At 41.4% G+C, this 22,449-nt stretch overlaps 1 protein-coding gene across 1 annotated transcript in view; it reads left to right on the top strand.

Moving 5' to 3' along the window:
• Positions 1-414: 414 nt before the first annotated feature.
• Positions 415-22,449, top strand: part of stat5a (signal transducer and activator of transcription 5a) — a 73,332-nt gene continuing 51,297 nt past the window's right edge. The window contains exon 1 of the mRNA XM_084072758.1: positions 415-613. The gene's annotated coding sequence lies outside the window, so the exon portion shown is untranslated. The remainder of the gene's footprint in view (positions 614-22,449) is intronic.

Genomic DNA, 22,449 nt, shown 5'->3' with positions numbered 1-22,449 from the left:
GCATGTGCCTACATTGCCTGTGCATAAACACGGCCCTGCCTGTCCTCACTATACATACGCCGGAAGTGGGCGGTTTGTCAGAGAGAGAGAGGGGGGGGGGGCGTGAGTGAGTGAGAGAGATGTATGTCATTCACTTGTTATCCTCGTATATGTAATGTTATGACTTGTTTTATGTTATATGTATGCTTTGGCAACGTAAAACGTATTTTATCATGCCAATAAAGCATTTGAAATTGAAAATTAAGAGAGAGGGGGGAGAGAGGGTGAGTGAGTGAGGCAAGAGAGAGGGAGAGAGAAGGGGGGGTGAGTGAGTGAGTGAGAGAGAGAGAGAGAGAGAGAGAGAGACACACACTAGAGTGAGTGAGTGTGAGACAGAGTGAGAGAGAGGGGGAGATAGAGAGAGAGAGAGAGTGAGTGTGGGGGGCGTGAGAGAGAGAGAGAGAGAGAGAGAGAGAGAGAGAGAGAGAGAGAGAACTGCGTAGCGAACTGTTGGAAACTAGCGACTGAGAGATTCCTGTCTGTCGTAGGTCGTCGCTCACGTTGCTCCAGGTTCCCTTGAGTTGTATGAAAGAGAGGAGCATTAGAGGACAACACATTGACACTTCACACAGAGGTAGGTCTGCTTCAACGACACATGGCGTTCATGGCTTTTATTCTACGCTGCGCTTCTGCCGAGGGTCTTTATCGGGAAAGAACGCTCTGACAGCGCTTTGTAAACAAACTGCTCTCTCCGCTGTGTGTGTGTGTGTGTGTGTGTGTGTGTGTGTGTGTGTGTGGGTAGCGCTCTTCTATCTAAACATGGAAATAATAGTTTCAGTTATTGCCATGGCATTGACCAGTTGACATCACCAATGGTTGTTATAATGATTTATATTGTTTTTTTGTTTGTTTAAGTTTTCCTTAGCTTTATCTATTTTTTCTGTAATAGACCTAGTGATTCAACAGGCAGGGACCCCCCCCCCCAGCCTTGCCTGTCAAAGCGACAGAATGCAACGCTGGTCTTTACAACAACACGGCACAAATTGTAATCTACATGAGGCACAAAGTCTCAAGCTATCAGCTGAAATAGGACTATAAAGATGTATCCTGTGTGTACATAGAGAGAGCATGGACATGTTTTTATAGGCTGGGGCTGCAGGAACCGTTAGACAGCAGCGCTCAGGCGCATATAATCGCGTAATGAGCGTGCTTCAAAAGTTTGACAGGTGAAAGCCTGCCTGCTGCTGCTGTTGGGTAGAAGCAGCCATTGTCTTTTCTCAAGAATGGCCTTCATTTTGTCGAACATTTTCGTTTTCCAGTATCCGCAAGCAACTCTAGATCCTATTTTTAATATCTGGAATCTAGAGTTGCAATACCAACCCATGACAGCCCATACATCCAAACAGAAAAGTCCTATCTGATTGTATTACACGACGTTAAACTCGCCAACAACATTGCAGCTGTACGGAAAGCTTGAATTATCCTCTTTCTATCTGCAAAGTTTTTGTTTAATAAAAATCCTCATAACATGTGGATTTTTTTTAAACAAAAACTTTGCAGATTCTTTGCATAAATTCCGTGCAGGTGATCATTTTGTGTTGGGGTTTAGAAGTGCTCGTTGGAAATCACTCAACAGTCCTGCATACCACCTGTTTCTAAATTGCACATAATGCAGGAGGCAGCTATTGAAAACGAGCGCTTCAAAACACAAAAAAGGATAATTAAAGGCATTGTAGGGAGTTCAGACATAATCAAAGAAAAAAACTGTTGTCAAACACCGCCCCTCCAGCAGTTCTTTTCCCCGACCACCAGGGGGTGACGCAGGGCGGACTTTTTAAATGAGTCATGCCCAAAATAGGTTGCCTTATGCGGATACAATTCGCGGAAATGCCCGACCCTACGGTTCTCTGAATTTATATTTTTAAATAGGCTCTTTCATGATAAATTGACCACATATATGAAGCTAAACAACTAAATTCTATCCAAACGATTTTTTAAAAGTAAATTATGTGCCTCAAAAAAGAAGTTTGAGAGCGTTTTAAAACCGAAAGTAAAAAGTTGATACGGCACGGACGCGCACGGACACGCACATGCGTGCGTTAATTTACGACCCGGACATAAACAACATGAACATAAACAGAAGGGAAAATACGGATTTCAGACAGAGGACTGTGTTTCAATGAAGGAAAACACCCCAGCATCATTATATAGTGGCTGATAGAGGGGAGAAAATGCAAAAAATATATATATGCATATTTTTTAAATTTAGGCTTAATGTTCCCTACAATGCCTTTAAAGCTTTCCATATGCTGCAATGTTGGTGAGTTTAACGTCGTTTAATACAACCAGATAGGACTTTTCTGTTTGGATGTATGGGCTGTCAAGGGTTGGTATTGCCACTCTAGATTCCAGATATTAAAAATAGGATCTAAGAAATTGCTTGCGGCTAGTTTTCCAGTATGTTTTTTGATAAAATGCAAATGGTCTTTCAATTACTGCAGTGGCACATGGTGGAAAAAGTAGCCTAGATGTAAGTACTACTGTCCTGTAGCGTTGTATTATAGGTTGTAGAGACTAATTGGACTGACAGTTTTTCCTTATGTTTCAAATCATATCAGTGTGACAGAGAGGAGATTGTATGCACAACTTAAAAGCATATTTAGAAGTATTTATTTTGTCATAGATAAGTCTGGTTTGTGCAAATACGAGCTACTTCATAAAACAAATATTTAATTGAAATTACTTTGGAACGTAGATAGATTGTGTTTAATACAATAATATACAATAATAATAATATTGTAGATGATAGCGCACTGGTGTAAAAAAAAAGAAAAGTTAGAAGGCCTACATCTCAACCTTTGTGTGTCAGGTGTAAGGGAATGTATTGAAAGGTCCATTTTTAAATCTGTCCATAGAGGCTGAATGAACTCCTGAACCAACACCTTGGTGTTTAAGAGACAAGTATAAAATGTCACTTGAGCTTTGATGCCTCTGCTTTGGTTCTAAGGTGTGTGTGTGTGTGTGTGTGTGTGTGTGTGTGTGTGTGTGTGTGTGTGTGTGTGTGTGTGTGTGTGTGTGTGTGTGTGTGTGTGTGTGTGTGTGTGTGTGTGTGTGTGTGTATTCAGCATGTTAGGCCTATGTGATGCCTAACAGGTATGTTAGGCATCATGATCGTGATCGTGATGCCTAACAGGTATGTTAGGCATCACATAGGCCTAACATGCTGAATGCTGACTCCCTACGATCCCTACTTTGATGTGATATTTTCCTTTGGACATATGCTCCACTAGTGTATGTCATTACTATATCATCTTAGACATCTGCCTTGAATGACTGAACCGTCTACAGGGCCTTGTGTCTGCGTTGCATTTATCACTTGAAAATCAGTTATTTACGAAGTATAAATTAGGCGCTTATCCTCGCTGATTCTAATATTCTATAGAGGCTGTGTGATGAGCTTAAGGTCCTCTCTCTTCAAGGCTGTCAGAAGGCTTAATTTGATGATGTCTCTTTTCTGTCAGCTGGAGGAAGTGATGCGGTTTGCCCTTTATACATGACATTAGCTCTGGTCTGGTTCACAACCTGTTTTATTAACATAACTCTTCCTTTGTAATGTTTTTTTTTTTTCAAACTTGCATGATGTATTGGTCATTGCTGGGTACATTAGCTGTTCGCCTGCTCAAACAGTCCCTGAGACGTATCCTATAATGATCCATAAACCATGGCTGAAGGCTTTTGTCACTCCCACTATGTAGCAGGTACACATCATGGCTGTTCCCTTTTCTCTGAGAGTGAATGTTTTGGGATTGGCACAGGGACGTAGCACGCCGGCCAGGCATGACTTGGCTGGCACAGCTTGCCCTGACAGGGCTGGGCGATATGACTTCAAATCAATGTCACGATTATCTAAAACTTTTGCCTCAATTACAATGAATGAACATTTATTGTGAAAATAGCATATCTTCAAACTCACAATGCGTCATGAATCATGATGCAACGTGTTTGCATCGAGCTTGTAGATCGGCTATTTTCTCTATTTTTGTATAAATATAAAACAGGGTTTAGAGGTTAATCAGACTAATCCATTGAGTCGATTAACAATAAGTATTAGAATAGCTTTGTGTAGATTTTGTCGATGAAGCAGAACCAGCAGTGTAACAGGGAAGGGAACCCTATGCCCCTGCCTTGATTTTCTTGTGCACTGACTGTGCCATGTGCTCACGGCATGGCATGTTCATAAGCCTCTCTAGGGTTCTCACTTCTCATCACTTCATGACTTTCCCCACTGTCAGGCAAAGATGTAAGCTCAGCACTGGAAGATGATAAGTTGTGATAAGAAGCCTTCAGTAAGGGGGGGGGGCTTTTGGAAAGTTAGCTGACCTATTCATGACAGTGTCATAATGAGTGGCTAGATGTTGGCCTAGTACAGTATCCGTCTAGATTGATGTCTGTGTGGTTTCCCAACTGACTAAGCTGTGAGTCAAGGTCTCAGAATCACTTATACAATGACTGTGCTATAGCCTGAGAGATGTCTGTTGTCTGAAAGTTGAGGAAGAGAATGGATCATTCAAGAAGTCATCGTGCAAGTGTTATGTTTTGTTTGTGAAAATACTCTTTCTGGACCTTCACAAATGATGGCTGAGCAAAGAATATTTACAAATAGTGGCTTTTGGACATTTTTTTCCTGAGTTTTTTTTTTTTTTTGACACATTTCTAAGCCAATAATTTGATGATTGGCTCAATTTGATGACTGGCTCAATGGAGACTCTCTGAGTCACCTACCGGAGAGACCATGATAGAGGCCTTGATATACTTCATTTTGATGTCACACACCAAACATAGCAGATCTGTAAGTTCACAGTGCTTTGTGCCGTGCCCCTGACTTGTTGTGAGCTCACCCTTCTGTAAGTTTCACATACGTGTGGGATTGCATAGAAGGCACAGGTAACACTCTTCTGGGGAAAGTGTAAATGGATGTTACTCCTAGCTGTATCTCCTTCTTCCTCTTCTGCCTTCTGTCCTGTGTTTCATAACTGCTGTACTGCCATTGACAATTGAATTTCCCCCATGGGCAGTGGTGTAAAGTAACTAAGTACATTTACTCAAGTACTGTACTTTTTTTTGGGAGGTACTTTTACCTTATTGGAGTATTTCCAATTTTCAGTACTTTTACTTCTACTCCACTACATCTCAGAGGCAAATATTGTACTTTTACCACACTACAAGTATTTGAAAACTTTAGTTACTAGTTACTTTGTAGATATAAATTATTACATTATAAAACATATATTAACCACTTTAGCCCTATTTTATACCTAAGCTATTTGAAAATAGCCGATCTACAAGCTCACATGCGACGCGCTGTGAGCTTGTAGATCTGCTATTTTCAAACATTTTAGTACTTTTACTTTTGATACTTTAAGTACATTTTGTTACCAATTCAAGTCAATTTTAAATTACAGACTTTTACTTGTAACACAATGCAGTATTGATACTTTTACTTAAGTAAAACATTTGAGTACTTCTTCCACCACTGCCCGTGGGATCAATAAAGGTCTATCTGTCAGACACACAGCCAAAAGGACGTGATCATCAGGAAGTAGGTGGTGACAAGCACACTGCCCCCTCCCCCCTTTTTTAGTTGAGCTAATGCTAATCCACCGGGTCACATGACCATGAGCTCTTAGCTTGGACTAGGCCGCTGCCCTGGGGCACTCATAAATCTGTCTGTCAACCAGCCCGACTGACTGTTGACATCCACAACATGTATTCCTACACCTCCATTGCTGCTACCCATCCTGCACCAAACTTCACTTAAACCCTATATTTGTTGACCAGCATCCCCCAGGTGATTAGTAGGTCCGTTCCTTTTTTGCCTCTGTACCAAATCTCTTTGCTGAAAATAGCCGATCTACAAGCTCACAATGCGCCGAAATGTGACGTGTTGTGAGCTTGTAGATGTGCTATTTGCGCTGAATTTTCACCCCCCAGAATAGGGACCCCAGGTTAAGGATGGCCGGGAGGTACAGTATAGCGGCTGTCTGGGAACAGGAAGATCCCCAGCTCCTCCTAGCTTTGTATCGAAGTGTCCTTGAGCAAGGCAATGTTGATGATATTTGTTGATGATATGTATTATTGTGTTATTTTGATGCTATGTTGATGAATTGAATACATAGGACCACAATGGTCCCCAGGACTTTTTTTGTGTTATCCTTTTAGCCTATATGTCTGACTATACCTCGTGCTGTTCACATTTCTGACTAATAAAGTATTCAATCAATCAATCAAAATGAACTCCTAACTGCTCCCGATTTGTAGGTCGACGCCTTGCATGGTGCTGTCGGTGTGTGAATGTGTGAATGTAATGCACTAAAGGCCTTTGGATAAGGCGCTATAGGAATTTAGACCATTTAGCTTGTTCATGTCAAAGGGTGATATTAACAATTTCAAGACAATATTGTCACTTGTTCTCCTTCTCTCTTTCTCGTTCTCTCGTTCTCTCTCTCTCTCTCTCTCTCTCTCTCTCTCTCTCTCTCTCTCTCTCTCTCTCTCTCTCTCTCTCTCTCTGTCTCACTCATTCTTAATGAGTTCCTCTCTTCCCCTCTCCAGTGAGTTCAGTATAAGGGAGGGGTGGACGTCCATGGCTTCCAGACAACTGAGACATGATAAGAACGTGGTGTTTTTATCTCAGTGACACAAACAATAGAATAGCCTGGTTTGTTTACACGCCCCGTAGGAAGTTGTTCACTAGAAAGGTGCGTTGCAGTAAAAAGGACTTTTAACATCCTTGAAAGTTGCTGACGGTGCACTGGTTTGGTTGCTCTGGCTGCACATTGTATGTAGAGAAGTCGCAAATACAGGCCAATGCAGATAGAGACACTTTGGCTATTCAAAAATAGCAGATATACAAGCTCATAGCACGGCACCGAGTGCCGCGCTAAGAGCTTGTCTGCTATTTTTGAAAAATGTGAAAACTTGTGCAAATCTTTGAATATATATATTTTTAAAGCGAACATTTGTAACTCAAATCTTTGCTTCTGGGGGTCCCTGGAACTAAATATTTTGAGATGGGGGTCGGCGGCCAAATACATATCATTTTGGGAGTCCTTGACATGAAAAGGTTTGAGAACCACTGATATAGAAACCTACGTTTTTTCGGAATACTGTTGGGATTTGGAAGACATTTTTGTAGAATCGGCCTCAGGTCTTAATGGGTTAATAATTTCCTCATATTTACACAATACCCCCTCTGCCAGCCTAAATACACAAGAGCAAAATGCTGTTCCAAGTTGGCGCAGATGGTTCTTCTACCACAGTGACCGTCATCCTGAGACAGTGTCACATTACTGTAAAACATCCTCCCTAGCATCGGGGGAGGGGGGGGGGATACAGCTACAGTACTCTGAATACTCACGGTAGAACTACTTTCCAATAGAGCAGTTATGAATCACAATCTTAGTTGACGATTATTTGTCATACAAATAATTGCCGTTAATGATATGATTGTGGTTTTGGCAGTCAAGATTGAAACATGTACATAATGTAATAATTGTTGGCTTAGAAAACACATTTCACAGGGTAGATAGCAAAATAGCAATAACAAAATGACTGACAATGACTAGTACTAATAATCAAGCTAAGTAAGGTACTGTATTATGGCCAAAACAGGCCATATTCTTAGTTAAGAATTTTATACTTGATTTTATTTTATTTTATGTTTTCAAAAATAGCCCATCTAGACGCTCACAACATGTCCCATCATGACGTTTTGAGCTTGTAGATCTGCTATTATAGAAAGTTTTAGAAAATTGTGACGGGCCTAATTCCCAAGCCATACTGTCAACAGACAAATGAAGAAATGGTTTGAAATAAGTAATAAGTAGCACTTTAACAATTAATAAAAGATAATACCATTATTTGATTGTTTCACAATCACAATTAAGTCATCGTGAACCTTTGCAGTTAATTCATACACCTTTGGTCAACTGTTGCACGTTGCCCTTGTTTGCTCACGTTTACACAATGTTTAATGTAACCAGAACATTGTACAACTATACAGTATGTGGGATAATGATAGGACTTCTTTTCTGTCTGTATGGTACATCACTAATTCTTTTTAATTTCAAGCACACCAGTTTGCTATGCATATTAGGCCATGGACCCACATTTGATATTATGTTTTTTTAAATCCTATTTATCAAGCATTTTGCTGGGAACCCCCTGATACAAAGATCAAATTGTCTCTATATCTTGTACGGAAGTATATTGCTATTATTGTCAAAAAATAATAATAATTAAATATCACGTAGTAATAGTCTTGTATGTTATATTTTTTTATTATAATGCACAGTTGGACCTTTTTGTACACAAGGCATATTTTTGTGTTAACAAACAACACATTATCTAATCAACAGATAGAGAATGCAGTATTAAGTGCATTATCATTTAATACTGTAGCCTATCCTTTAGACAGGGGTATTTAAGAATGCTAATGTTAAGAGGAGTCAAGACAAGTTCAGGATCAAGGCAGCAGAGGTCAAAGGTCACAGACAGGCATATTATGAGGATTATGGGTATTCTTTGCATTCCAGTGGGTCGTTGAGTTCTCATGCTTCTTAAGTTCAGTGTTTTCCCCTTTTTCTTTTTAACCTACATGTATATTAAAATGTTGCATTTGGTAGTTTTACATGGTAAATGTCTGTGTGAATTTCTCCATTTGTGAGAGTGTACACAAATGTCACCTAATGGAGACTTCCATTAACTTCCATTTGTATATGCGCAGAGTTAAATTGACAATTGACATTTTACTGTGTATTAGCACTGCAGTTGGGCAGGGTTTGTAGGTTGCTGTTACCATAAGGAGGCGAAATTGCCACAGCTACGTTCAAGCCTATTACTGGATTATAGTGAATGAGACATGACTGGCTGCCTCGCTCACAGATTAATCATATGTGCTGCAGCCTGGCAAGAGACAGGGAAAGATTCATGAAGTTGACAGCCTAAATCACTCAAAGACAGATGAATTGGGGAAAAGAGATAATATGTTTAATTTATCTATCTTTTTACACACATACTGTTGGCAAGGACGTACATATTTGAATGAAAACGGTCACACACAAAAAAACTATTACAATATATGTTCATATATGTGTGTGTGTGTGTGTGTGTGTGTGTGTGTGTGTGTGTGTGTGTGTGTGTGTGTGTGTGTGTGTGTGTGTGTGTGTGTGTGTGTGTGTGTGTGTGTGTGTGTGTGTGTGTGTGTGTGTGTGTGTGTGTGTGTGTGTGTGTGTGTGTGTGTCTCAGTATATCTGCATGTATTGTAACTAGATTTAGGTCATGAATGCTCTTTTATGTCTGTGTAAAAAAACAAAGCATAACGTCTGTCAAAGATTACTATAAGGTGAACTTGATTAAAGATTATAATGAGCTAGGGGAAAAAACCTGTTCTACTCTTTTATTACAGTCGCCTTTAATCTGTTGTTTGATCCAAATAGGCAGTGGAGCTGATTGATCAAGAACAAATCCTGTCTTTGTGCAAGACAAAGACAAAGTCAACTGCTGACTCACTGTAGTTTTGTTTTGTTAATTTATTGATGACAGATCATCATCATCAGAGGGGCAGCCGTAGCTTAGTGGGCTTAACCCTCCCTGATTTTGAACGTCTCATCCATGCTTTTATCTCAACCCCGACTCGACTATTGTAATGCATTGTATGTTGGTATTAGCCAAGCCTGCTTGCAACGACTACAGTTAGTCCAAAACGCGGCCGCGCGCCTCTTAACAGGGGCACGGAAATATGATCACATCTCCCCTATTCTTGCCTCCCTACACTGGCTCCCTGTTCGTTACAGGATTCAGTTTAAGACTTTAATGTTTGTCTTTAAGTCTTTAAATGGGCTGGCACCATTATACATTTCGGAACTTTTACCTCCTAAAAATGGTACAAGGGTCTTGAGGTCTACAGTGACCAGTCACTCCTTAAGGTCCCAGCAACAAAGTTGAAAACACGGGGAGATAGATCATTTTCCTTCATAGCGCCCACACTGTGGAACGAGCTGCCACCCCATGTTAGAGTGTCTCAAACCCTGCCTGTGTTTAAATCACGTTTGAAAAATCACTTGTTCTCCTTGGCGTTTGAAAATTCAGATTGAGAAGCTGCTGCTTCCCTCAGGCATTGTGTCAATCGTTGTCTTGTTCACTGTGTGTGTTTTTCTTGTTTTTTTTAGTTTTTTACTGAGTGTACAGCACTTTGGTTCAACACTGTTGTTTTTAAATGTGCTCTATAAATAAAGTGGATTGGATTGGATTGGATTGGGTAGAGAAGCCGCCTGGTATCAGAACCGGTCACCGGTTCTCTTCCTGTCCCTGACAGCAGTCTGGGGATCTTAGTATAATCTATGTATGTTCAATTTTGTGATTGTCGTCCTCCCAATACAAACAAAGATTTGCCATTTTTGCCTTTTTTTGTTCAGAATTGAAAAATCGGGAAAACGCTTTCATCATGTCCATCTTAGCAGCCATCAGCTGGGTGAAGCTGAAGCTGAATTTCCTTTGTGGGATTAACAAAATCTCCCCTTCCCTAGAGTGTGTGTGACTTCCTTGAGCCACTGTTGTAGACATTTAGATCATTGGCTCCCTGCATAGATGTCTGACGTGTTGACAATTCGTCACAGCCGTAAATATGATATATATAATATTGTATGAATGTGTGTGGAAAGTATGTGGTCAAATTTCATTTGATGTACATTAAAGTGTAAACCTATATGTCAGATAGTGGAATAGTGTAACATTTCATGTCTCAGTCATATTAGCACATGACATTCTGTAAGCCCAACCTTAGGCAAGGTTTAGTATTTAACTATACTGTATTTATATAAGCACTACTGTAGTGTGCGTGCGACCATTTCGTGCAGACTTGGTACTGTGACTGCATCTACATCCCATATCCTGAGGCTAATAAACAGCTTAAATTGTGGGAAGAGTGATTAATCTGCTTCATCAGACTCTGCATAAGCCAATAGTCAATGCCCTTGTGCAATTTCTGATCGAGTGGCCAAGTGAACTCTCTAAGGAGACAAGTAAACCTACGGCATGGCCATCTGTCCGGGCTATGGGGCCATGGAACGTGACTACAGATTCCCTAGCTCATGGCAAAAATGATAATAAACATTTTGGGAAAAGTTTAAAAAAAAGTTTTATAGTAAGAAGTAGGATAGTAAGATAAGATTTCACTTCTCTCCGTGTTCAAAGGAAAGTGAGGATACCAGTCTGCTGGTTGACATCCTCTTCACTACTACTCTCTCCTTCATTTGAACACTGTCCCATGCCTGCCCTTAGAGGCATTCAGCCATGTGAGTTCATCACATGTGCTGTTAAATTTATACACAGAGGGATAGATGAAGGGAGCGAGCAGGGAGATAGAGGAAGAGGGACCGAGACAAAGAATGGGAAGCAGAGAAAGATAAGAGAGTGAGAGAGAACGAGAGAGCAAAAAACAATAAGTGCAGTATCATCGTTTTGTTTACCCTCGCTGCATTTTACAGTGGCTCTTCAGGCATTTTCTGTTCTCACGTGACATGCGCTCTCATCCCTAGCCGTGCTTTGTATATGGCCCAGGTCATGAAATGGTGTCTGTAGGGAATTGTGCATTATACATGGACAGGATAAACACTGGAGGGTTTGTTTTGTGTCCTTTATTCCGCCGTTACTGTTAGTTACGGAAGAGGCCCGCAGTCTGCTTTGCATTGTAAAACATTGTAAAGGATTATTCTGAGGGCATGCAAATACAAACAAAATATCTATGTAAGTCCATACAAATGAATGAACCATAGAAAAGGATAATACCTATTCAATAAATATGATATATCACAGTTAAAAAACATTAGGCCTTGTTGCATTACAAGGGCCTATATCCCATTTCATGGACATCTTTTAGTTCAAATCTATTAGTCATGTCCAATTTTGTGCCCAGCATATATGATTAAGGTTTCCTTTCTATTCCTTTTATCTGTAGGCAAATTGTGAGAAGAACACTGGTGCTAACAGAGAGCAGTGCAGGTTACTGTATATCTGCACGCAGCAGAGTCCATATGAACTCGTTTCAACCCTTTCAAGCCGGGAACGCATCTGTGTCATTTTATATTTTAGCTATAGCCATTTTATACTTTGGCTATTCAAAAATAGCATATATACAAGCCCATAGCGTGGCACAGAGTGCTGCGCTATGAGCTTGTAGATCTGTTTTTTTTTTCTTCTGGGGGGGGGGGGACAAACAAGGGAGATTCCCTCTATACTATGTGAATAAAAGAACAGCAAATTAATGATATTAAAACAATACGACCTGATATATCACGAAGGCAATTCGCTCCACATCTAAGTCTGCATGCAAACAAGCGTTCGGTTGAGCGCCTGGAGAATTCTGAAGTTCTTATCTATTACATTCAGTATATCAACGCTGTGGCTATCAAGGCCTGTTTTCTAACTAGAGCACTACCTCAGTGCTCCACACTCTATAAAGTAAAGGTTGAAGGCCCAAGGTTCCACAATGGACCATCAGACCTGAGGCAATTCTTAAAAATGTTTTTCTAAATCCATACAGTTTTTTGATTTAAAAAAAAAAAAAGTTTCAAGATTTTTTCAAAAATAGCAGATATACAAGCTCATAGTGCGGCACTATGAGCTTGTATATCTGCTATTTTTTAATAGCCAAAGAAATCTAAGGAAAGGTGTGTGGTGTCAGTATGCACGGTTACTGAGCAGCCTTTGCCAGGTTTAATGGTGTCAGAGACCCATATTTTTTTCTAAGATATTTTTTGGGGCTTTTTTGATAGGATAGTAGGCTGACAGAAAATGGAGAGAGAGATGGGGGGGGGGGGGTGGGTGACACACAGCTAAGGTCGCCGGGATCGGGAGTCGAACTCGCGACACGCTGTCAAGCTGGATTAGCATATATGATATGCGCTAGGCCAGCGGGCGCCCTAGGGTTACATTTTTGTGCACTGTAAAATCCTGAGTGTTACTTTAACTGTGCGGCTGCACAAATGGACAATGTGCTGCGTCTCTGCATCTCTGATTATCGGATACCTGACAAGTCAATGCATTCAATAAGCAGAGAGGGATATCTCACTCTGGGATGAGCTCACATAGAATCACAAAGCCTAACATGAGGTCAGGTCAGGGACGGTCTTTTTTCAGACTGACCATTTTTTTCAGCACGTCACACTCATCACATTGATACTTAACATCAACAATACAGTGATTTAAGAAGGCATCTCAGTGGAGTGGCGCTGGGCTGGAGGTGGGGGGATGGGTCGTTGTGGGCTTGAGTCGCCTGTCTTTCTTCAGGGTCCATGCCCGGCTTATCCAGATTATCCTTGGACCACTGCCGTAATCACTCAGATGCTACAGCGTACATCACCGTAATACTGTTGATTCCTTTGTCGTCCCTCTGACGTGTGGTAGAGATTTCTCCGATAAGAAGAACTATTGATATGACAGTTGCTTCTGCCCTCCTGCAATTTACCCCTTTTTATCCCCGTTGGTGTATAAGTTGGTCTGCCTGTGATCGGCTACTCACACGCAGCGGTATGCCAGCGCAGCATCATGACATTTGGATCATGCCTCTGAGTCTTGGTTGAAAGGGGTTTTCAATCTGTAAGGGCACTGTGCGAAGACCGTTTGGCTATTAGCGGGGAACAGCCCGAGCCCTCAGGAGAATCCCATGCTTGGCTTCCAAATGCATTGCTACAGCACATTCCCTCAAGCACGTTCATGGTATCAGATGATTACACGGCCTAGACTTAGTTCAAAGCATGTTTGAATTTAAATTCGGAACTTTCGATCAACATGTCACACGCGCTTCCCTTTGAATTTAAATTCGGAACTTTTGATCAACATGTCACACGCTCTTCCCTGCAAGAGACATCTCCTTGTAGTATTTCTGTTGGTCCTATGATATTTGACACACCTTCGGCTAGCCTGACAGAGTCGAAGCAGGGTATTTTTCTTTTTCTTTTTTTTTTAACGGGCAGACTATGGCAACGAACTGACAATAGAGCCTTTGATAGGATAAAAGTGTTGATGCTGGAGTCAGTGGCATTTTGTATGTCCAAAGAATTTGCTTTGCGCACGCACGCACGCACGCACGCACACACACACACACACACACACACACACACACACGCGCACACCCTCTTTCTCTCTCTCTCTCTCCCTCTCTCTGCAAGGAGACCAACTGACAGGGTCACAAGGACTCAGCTACTGTACAGCTGTGTGTTATGGATGTCAGTGCTATGCCTAATTTATGCTCTGTCGTATGTCGCGTGGCGAAAATAGCCGATCTACAAGCTCACAAGGCGCTGCATCCATGACGCGCTGTGAGCTTGTAGATTGGCGATTATTCATACAAAGGATAAATCAGGCTCTAAGGTCACAAGCGGTGCAGAATGAGGGATCCCCGAACACCTGCCTGTGCCAGACAGTATTGCTCCTGACTATGGGTATAGCAAACACGCCCTGAGACCTCTGGTAATCTATCGGGTCTACAGGGGAGATGTCTCTGGTCCTGTCATCACTCTCTAGAGTAAAGAGCTCTATATGCTAAGCAGGCCAGTGAGATGGGTGGGGTGGAGCTGACCTTTACTGAGCGAACTGAGCTCACCGTGCAGGGAGGGGAGATAGGGGTAAGAGGAGTTGTTTGTGTGTTTGTGTGCGTGCGGGTGGGTGTATATGTATCAGGAGTGCAGAGCTCTGGCGACCAGGGTGGAGACTTTGTGCGAGAAACCGCAGCTATCTGACCTCTGACACATGACAAGCCTGAAAGGTCAAAGGTCAGAGCTCTCTGCCGCTGCCTGCTCTCTGGTGTGTACAGGGGTTGTTGATGGAACTGGCTGGGCCAGGGGCTTCAGCCTGGGGGAGGGAGGAGTCAAGTCAAAAAGCCAAGAACTGTCTGAGCTACATCAGGTCTCTTCCACTTTACGACGTTCAAGTTCTAGTAAAAGGTGAGATGCTTTTTGTTGCTGCCGGTCACACCAGGCTGAATGTCATGAGTCAATACACAGTATTAAGGCACACAAGCCTTTCAGGAATTCCTGCCAATGCCAGTCAAAAGTAGGGGTCACCGTTGCAGATGCAGTCCCCAGGTCAGATTATTATGTCTGCGTGACCGATGGAAGAAGTGGACAGGAGTATGAATCCATTCACCATACAAGGACTAATAGGACACAGAAAGTGACAGTGGCTTGTTTCGGGATAACCTTCTGCATTCATGTTAACTCTGATTAAATTAGTATACTTGGTACAATTGCTTAATTGCTAAGACCAACCAAGTTACCTAAATCTTTCTTACAGCCAGTGCAAGACATTGATTTGTCTCCAAACTGTCTGTGATGATTCCTTGTGCCTGGAAGTGAGCTCACACAGTGTTTATCTCACCTCAGCTCTTCTAATAGCAGGGTGCCTGTGCTTTGCACCAGCCATTAGATCTTCTAATTAGATCCCTCTTGATTCTGTTGATTCTCTTGATTCTTCTTATTATCATACGTTTATAGGACAGAGAGAGCACATATTCACTGTGATTAGTGACACGAACCCTAAAGTCCCTATTCTGGGCATAATAGGCAAACATTCTGCAAAAAAAAACATTTTGCAAGAATTATCAGATCTACAAGCTCACAATGCAGTGTCACAATGCAACGCGTTATGAGCTCGTACATAGGCTACTTTAACTATTTGACATACGATGAATGTATGTAGGGTTTAAGTGTTAACCTCTCTGACACTCTATAAATGTTATTCAATTGAGGAGTGAAGATAGGAGCGGTACTGAGATAAGGAGGAAGCAACTACCTTGTTTACAATAGCCTGTCCCTGACAGGGTGGCAGACCATTAGTTCACCTCTCACTAATATTGTCTTTATATCATCTATTGCGGTGGTTTTAAACCCTTTTCATATCAAGGTCCATTATTTATTTGGCATTTTGAGCCACAGACCACCATTTGATGAGTTTTAGCCTCTCAGATCCAAAACTTAGAATATTTTGTTATCGTTGGATAAGATTTTGTCCACAATTCCATGCTGTATTGGTAATTTGGTTACCGACTCTCCGTCATTTAGCTGGGGACCACCTGGAACCCGTTCAAGGACCACTGGTGGTCCCCGGACCACTGGTTGAGAACCCCTGATCTATTGACAAGTCCTGCAATGGTTCATGTCAGCCTGCATGTGGATCAGTAGGAACGGGTAAGGTATGTCTCTGAAACAGAAACAGAAAACACTGCTACAGTGCAAAGTATATAACTGGAGTTTCTGGATGTGTGAGCAGCAGTGAGGCTGTTTTCTTTTTATTGGCTGCCCCACAGGGCAAGGAAAGTGCAGTTCATTTTATGCTCTGCCTCTTGCCCTCTTCACCACTTGGCTCAGTCCTTAGTGGCACTGGCACCGTCCAGCCTCTTTTCATGTAGGCTGACCGCGACTTTCCAGTGCTAGCTACCGGCACACAGAACGAGTTGGTTAGTGCTGTGTTTGTTTTTCACATGTCCTGAATGACATGGATAAATATCAGCATTTTTCCGCTTTAAGCCATTAAGACCTGAGGCCGATTCTACGAATGTCTTCTAAATCCTAACAGTTTTTTGAAAAAAACTATGTTGCTATATCAGTGGTGCTCAAACATTTTCACGTCAAGGTCAGGAGCACCCAAAATTAGATGTGTATTTGGCACGCCGACCCCCCATCTCAAAATATTTAGTTCCAGGGACCCTCAGAAGCAAAGATTTGAGTTACAAATGTTCATTTTAAAAATATATATATTCAAAGATTTGCAAACATTTCCATGATTTTATCAAAAAATGCAGATCTACAAGCTCATAGCGTGGCACTCGGTGCCACGCTATGAGCTTGTATATCTGCTATTTTTGAATAGCCAGAGTATAACATAATGGGTTAAGTGGTTACCAAGATGTAACTTGTTTCACTTGTGCAAAGACACTTGACAACCACCTCTCAGAGGCATGGTACTCTGTGGTGAAAGTTGAAACTCTAATGTATTGTAAGTACACCCTCCCAACTCACCCTACCAACTCTAGTGACCCAACACCTTTATGAAGTGATCATGAACTGACTCACACTATGGGATATTTAATCACAGTAGTGGATGGTCTTATCCGGTATTGATTTGTGAAGAGTGACACTCACCAACGTTTATGGACATTGACATCTTGTTCCTGGGCACCTGAGGATGTTGGAGATTGTAAACTCATACGCGAGGCCTACATTTATATAGCTTTTCTAGTCTTTGAACCACTCAAAGTATTTACAATCCACCCATTCTCACACATACAGTACAGTATGTCGTATAATAGGCCCTAGTAATGATTTTCAGGAAAAAAATGAATTATTATAAGGCATGCTTTATACAAAATAATATTTCTGCCACAATTTAATCCTGTATTACTGTCTTTTGCCATTCCATTTAATTTGTGCATGAGTACTATTAATTGTGTCTAACAAAATTGATAGACACCTCACCTAGCCACCGGGCTTTGGATCTCCTTACTGTAGTTACTGCTTTTTATCTAGCATCTATAAAACATAACAGGTCAAAAAGTGGATCAGCTGTGATGGAAAAGCAGTTTGCTTGTTGCTTTAATCACCAGGAAGAGATTTCTGACAATTGTCTTACTGTTGTTCTTACTTAGGACCTTCAACATTGCCCAAGCAATTTTCCAAGGTCTCATGGCCTTATGAACAGTTTTTCCCCAGTCCCACCCACAAAGGTTATATGTCTACAGTATATACTATTATTTAAGATTAGCCAAGCAATGGTAAAATACCTATATTAAATCCAAAATAGATTTCCCCCTCTGCCTCAGGTCTAGACAGTAACCCCGAAAAATGCAGTCTTAGTATTGTGTAAACCTACAGGGTTAGGGGGTCGGACCTCCTCTTTTGCACGACCACAGGGCAATGTAAACAACCCCCTCCCTCCCGCACTGCTCTGTTCTGGGGGCTCCTTATTACAGCTCCTTTAAAGGGATAGTTCACCCCCAAAAATATCATTTTTTCTATCGATTAGTCACCCCATGGAGATATTTTTTTGTTTTTGTCGCATTCCTAAGCCAATAATTTGATGACCGGCCGCGGTCCCGGTAGGAGACACAAATAGTCTCCTTTGTATCTCCTACCGGAACCGCTGCCTACCGGTCCGCTGGTCATCAGATTATTGGCTCAGGAATGCGAGAAAAACAAAAACATATCCATGAATTCAAGTCTCCATGGGGTGACTAATCCATAGAAAATAAGTCTTTTTTTTTGGGTGAACTATCCCTTTTAAGGTATTCTTTGGTTCCCCTGTACCCTCCTTAAGCCACGTTGTAGGACATAACCAGCCCATTGGTCACAGTCCATTGTGGAGAGTGGCTACCATGTTTGTTCGCTTGTCGGATGGCATTTTACACACTGTTTGGTGAGGAACGACGACGGGTGTGAGGCCCGGGGTGAGACTCAGCTAATAGGGGTAGGATCAAAGCTGGGGTCTCAATAATAGTATTGATTTCTTTGGCTATTCAAAAATAGCAGATATACAAGCTCATAGCGCGCGGCACCGAGTGCCGCGCGCTATGAGCTTGTAGATCTGCTATTCTTTTAGAAAAATCGTGAACATTTGTGCAAATCTTTAGCTTGAATATTTTTTTTATGCGAACATTTGTAACTCAAATCTTTGCTTCTTGGGATTCTACAAATGTCTTCTAAATCATAACAGGTTCTCAAACTTTTTTCATGTCAAGGACCCCCAAAATTATATGTATTTGGCCGTGGACCCTCGTCTGAAAATATTTTGTTCCAGGGACCCCCAGAAGAAAAGATTTGAGACAAAAATGTTCCCTTTAAAAAAAAATATATATATATGTAAATATTTGCACAAATGTTCAAGATTTTTCAAAAATAGCAGATCTACAAGATCTACAAATCTATTTTTGAATAGCCAAAGTATAAAACATGGATAAAGTGGTTACACATATGCGTTCCCGGATTGAATGGGTTAAATTCAGTTTCTTGGCAGATCAGCCAACAAAGTTGTAGAAACTGCACCCTGTGCATGGATAAGGGGTCCCGGTGGCCCCTAGCCACCTCTGACCCCAGACACATGGAGGTATGGTATCAATCAGTGTTGGAAAGTAACTAAGTATATTTACTAAAGTACTGTATTTAAGTACAATGTTGAGGTATTTGTACTTTACTTGAGTATTTCCAATTTCCAATACTTTAACTTCTACTCCACTACATCTCAGGGGCAAATATTGTACATAGTTTCTTTGCACCACTGGCACCAACGCAGCGTGAACAGTCTACACAACCAGGAACTGTCTGGTGAAGTGAAAGAGAAACTCATGTGCAGGGCGATGCCATCCCAATTCTTCCTGTATAGTGCAGCTTTGCCACTGAACGCCACAACATTGTGATTTGTGTATTTATTCTCAAACTGCAGACGTACTGTATAGTAACTTACTATCAGCGGATACGGTCTGTGTGCATGTATGTATACGTCTATATCCAGATATAGTTTTGGACAAGGCTGGCATCTAGACCGGATGGCATTGGTTAGAAACGGAATGGAAACCAGGCTTGACCCATTAAGACCTGGAACGCATCTGTGTCATTTTTTGAGATTTTTTTATACTTTGGCTATTTTTAAAAAATTGTGAAAAATGAGTGCAATTCTTTGAATATATATGGTTTTAAAGCCAACATTTTTAACTTGAATCTTTGCTTCTGGGGGGTCCCTGGAACAACATATTTTGATAAGAGGTCGGCGGCCAAATGCATATCATTTTGGGGGTTCTTGACATGAAAACGTTTGAGCACCACTGATATAGAAACATACGTTTTTCAGAATACTGGGATTTAGGAGACATTTAGGAGATTTATGTAGAATCGGCTTCAGGTCTTAATGGGTTAACTGGTATCGCAAGGTTACTATCGATAGCTAAAGATTGGACAGTATAGGCCATGCCATAATTATACACTGTCTTGATTCTTTCATGATTTTTGTTAGGGGGTTCAAGTGATTGTAATAACAAACCTAACCTTTTTTTTCTTCGATAATATGTAACATTCTCTCATCGGCATTCAAGTTGCTTTTGAAATAATACCTGCACTGACTGCACCCACTGAGAGCTGCACTTAGCTGAGGGGTATGAGGGAAGCGCAGTGGTCAGGCACTAATTTGGCCTTGTGATATGGGGCCTCTCTTGCCTTTAAAAACTACTGGGGGACAAGGGGCCTCTGTGGCTGCGGGCCTGATGCTGAACAATGGCCCCCAGTGCATATTATTAGGTCTGCTCCACTAGCTCGGACAAAAGATTTGAGTCCAATTAGAGATGGAGGAGGCCTTGCCTAAATGTTATTTTTTGGGGGGGATTAGATTTCCTTCATTCTGAGGGTTACATGGTCAAAAATGTGTGGATAGGGGTCGTAGGGTTTTTGATGATGCCAAAGACGGAGTGACACACATACAGTCTACAAGATGAAATGACAAAAGAGTTGGAGCTTAACAATGTGATGCAAGCAAATGAAATGCTGATGGACCTGGTGGATGCGTTTAGTTTGATCAAAGCCTACAGGATCCATCATGCTCCTCCTGTCTCTAGGTCTGTCGCCTGCTCATTGATTCAAATGCATGCTCTACTGCTGTATGTAGGTTAAGCTTCTCGGGAGATTATTTTAGAAATTGTTTGTCCATTCCCTCAATGAGTCTAAAGCTGTCTAGTCTCTATACGTTGTCATCACCGGATTTATCGTACAGATGGAACAGCTTCTGTTGTTTACGCTCCTTGTTGGACAACATTCAACGGCACCTTTTAAATGCAACTAAAAGGATTTAGATCATCATGCTCATGTTGGTGATGAGGGTTTAGTTTAGTATAACACAGTCTGGTTGAAAGTGGTGAAATTATCATACATGTTTAAAATAATAATAATAATTATTACTATTTTTTATTTATTAATTATTATTATTTTTTACAAGCAATCTAACCTTATCTGCCATACATCTAGGTGTCATATTAATAGACTGTTGGACAGCCACAAAAAGGATAGCTGGGTCCTCCCAGCTCACATTCTTCCTTCCCCTTCTGTCCATCTGCCTAGTGGTTGTGGAGTTGAGTCAGGCTGCAGGGCACTGGTCCAACTGTGGATCCTCGCCAACACACTGGCGTTCCTGTGCCGCTGACTTGAGCCTCAGCCCATGTCCACATTTAACACTCCCTCGGGGCCTCATAGATTATATAATAACTCCTACTATTTTGCCATGCTCCGCACTAATGCATGGATTCATAGTACATACTGTGCATGCATACGTATGCATGCATGCATGCATTCCCGTATATTTGCAAGCACACAAATGCACATGCCGTGGTTGTAATGCACTGTTGCATACATACATGCATAAACAAACAAACAAACAAAAAAAAGAGAGATTCGCCACATTTCTTATTTTGAAGACAAAGACAAAACTTTGGCTCATGGTTCTTTAAGACAGTTTGACCACATAAACCCTATGTACGTCAAATAGCTAAAATAGCCGATCTACAAGCTCACAATGCGTCGCCTTACACCGTGTTGTGAGCTTGTAGATCGGCTATTTTTGCCTTAATGTTCTTTTATATTTTACGGAATGTTCCTCTGCTATGACAGAATAGGGATGCTAGGGTTCATGTGGTTAAGAGTAGACCAATGACCAGAAATCAGAACGACAGAATAATTCAGTGATTTCTAATTATTAACGCCCTTTGATTTATGGCACCATATACACACACAGTCCTTTTGTCATCCTGAAGTTTGACTTGATGCTTTCACTTCGTCTTAGCAGAGGTTCAAATGAGGACAGGATCTGAGGCGACCGTGAAAAGAGATTGATGACTAAGCAAGCAACCGTTGGTAGCCTAGAGGGGAGCGATTTCTCTTCCCCTCAATGCATAAGCAAGTGCAACTGAGATTTTAAGGTTCATTGAAACTCGGTGGTGCAAGCCTAGTGTCACGTGAAATGCTTTTCCAGGGTGAAACGTACCTTGACATGACATGACCCCCTGTCAAAATGTTTGTGTGACAAATCACAAATGATAAATCAGCCTTTATCATCTCAGCCTCTACGGTAGCTAAGTGTGGTATATGTGAGAGCCGCCATAGAGCCACTCCCATAGAGCTACTGTACACATATACGTGTCCATTTACGCACTCTCTGAGTTAAATTAATGCTCAGGATTTCACTGTGTGTATGTTGAACCCAGGTGCTGGCGCCTGATGTCCCTCTGTCCCCTTTAGGGGAGAACAAATGAATAGCGCAGAATCTCTGTGTGTTCAGTATTTAGTGTTGAACAGATAATGATATTGCTGCATACAGTAAGCTGAACAAAAGGCTTATTTGACAAAATCTCTGCATATTCCTTTAAGCCAACATGGGGTTATTTAA

This window comes from Gymnoscopelus microlampas (genome assembly GCF_963454915.1).
Source record: "Gymnoscopelus microlampas genome assembly, chromosome: 11".
NCBI classification, from domain to species: domain Eukaryota; kingdom Metazoa; phylum Chordata; class Actinopteri; order Myctophiformes; family Myctophidae; genus Gymnoscopelus; species Gymnoscopelus microlampas.
Note: the sequence above shows the minus strand (reverse complement) of the source record. Positions and strands in the feature narration are given on the sequence as shown.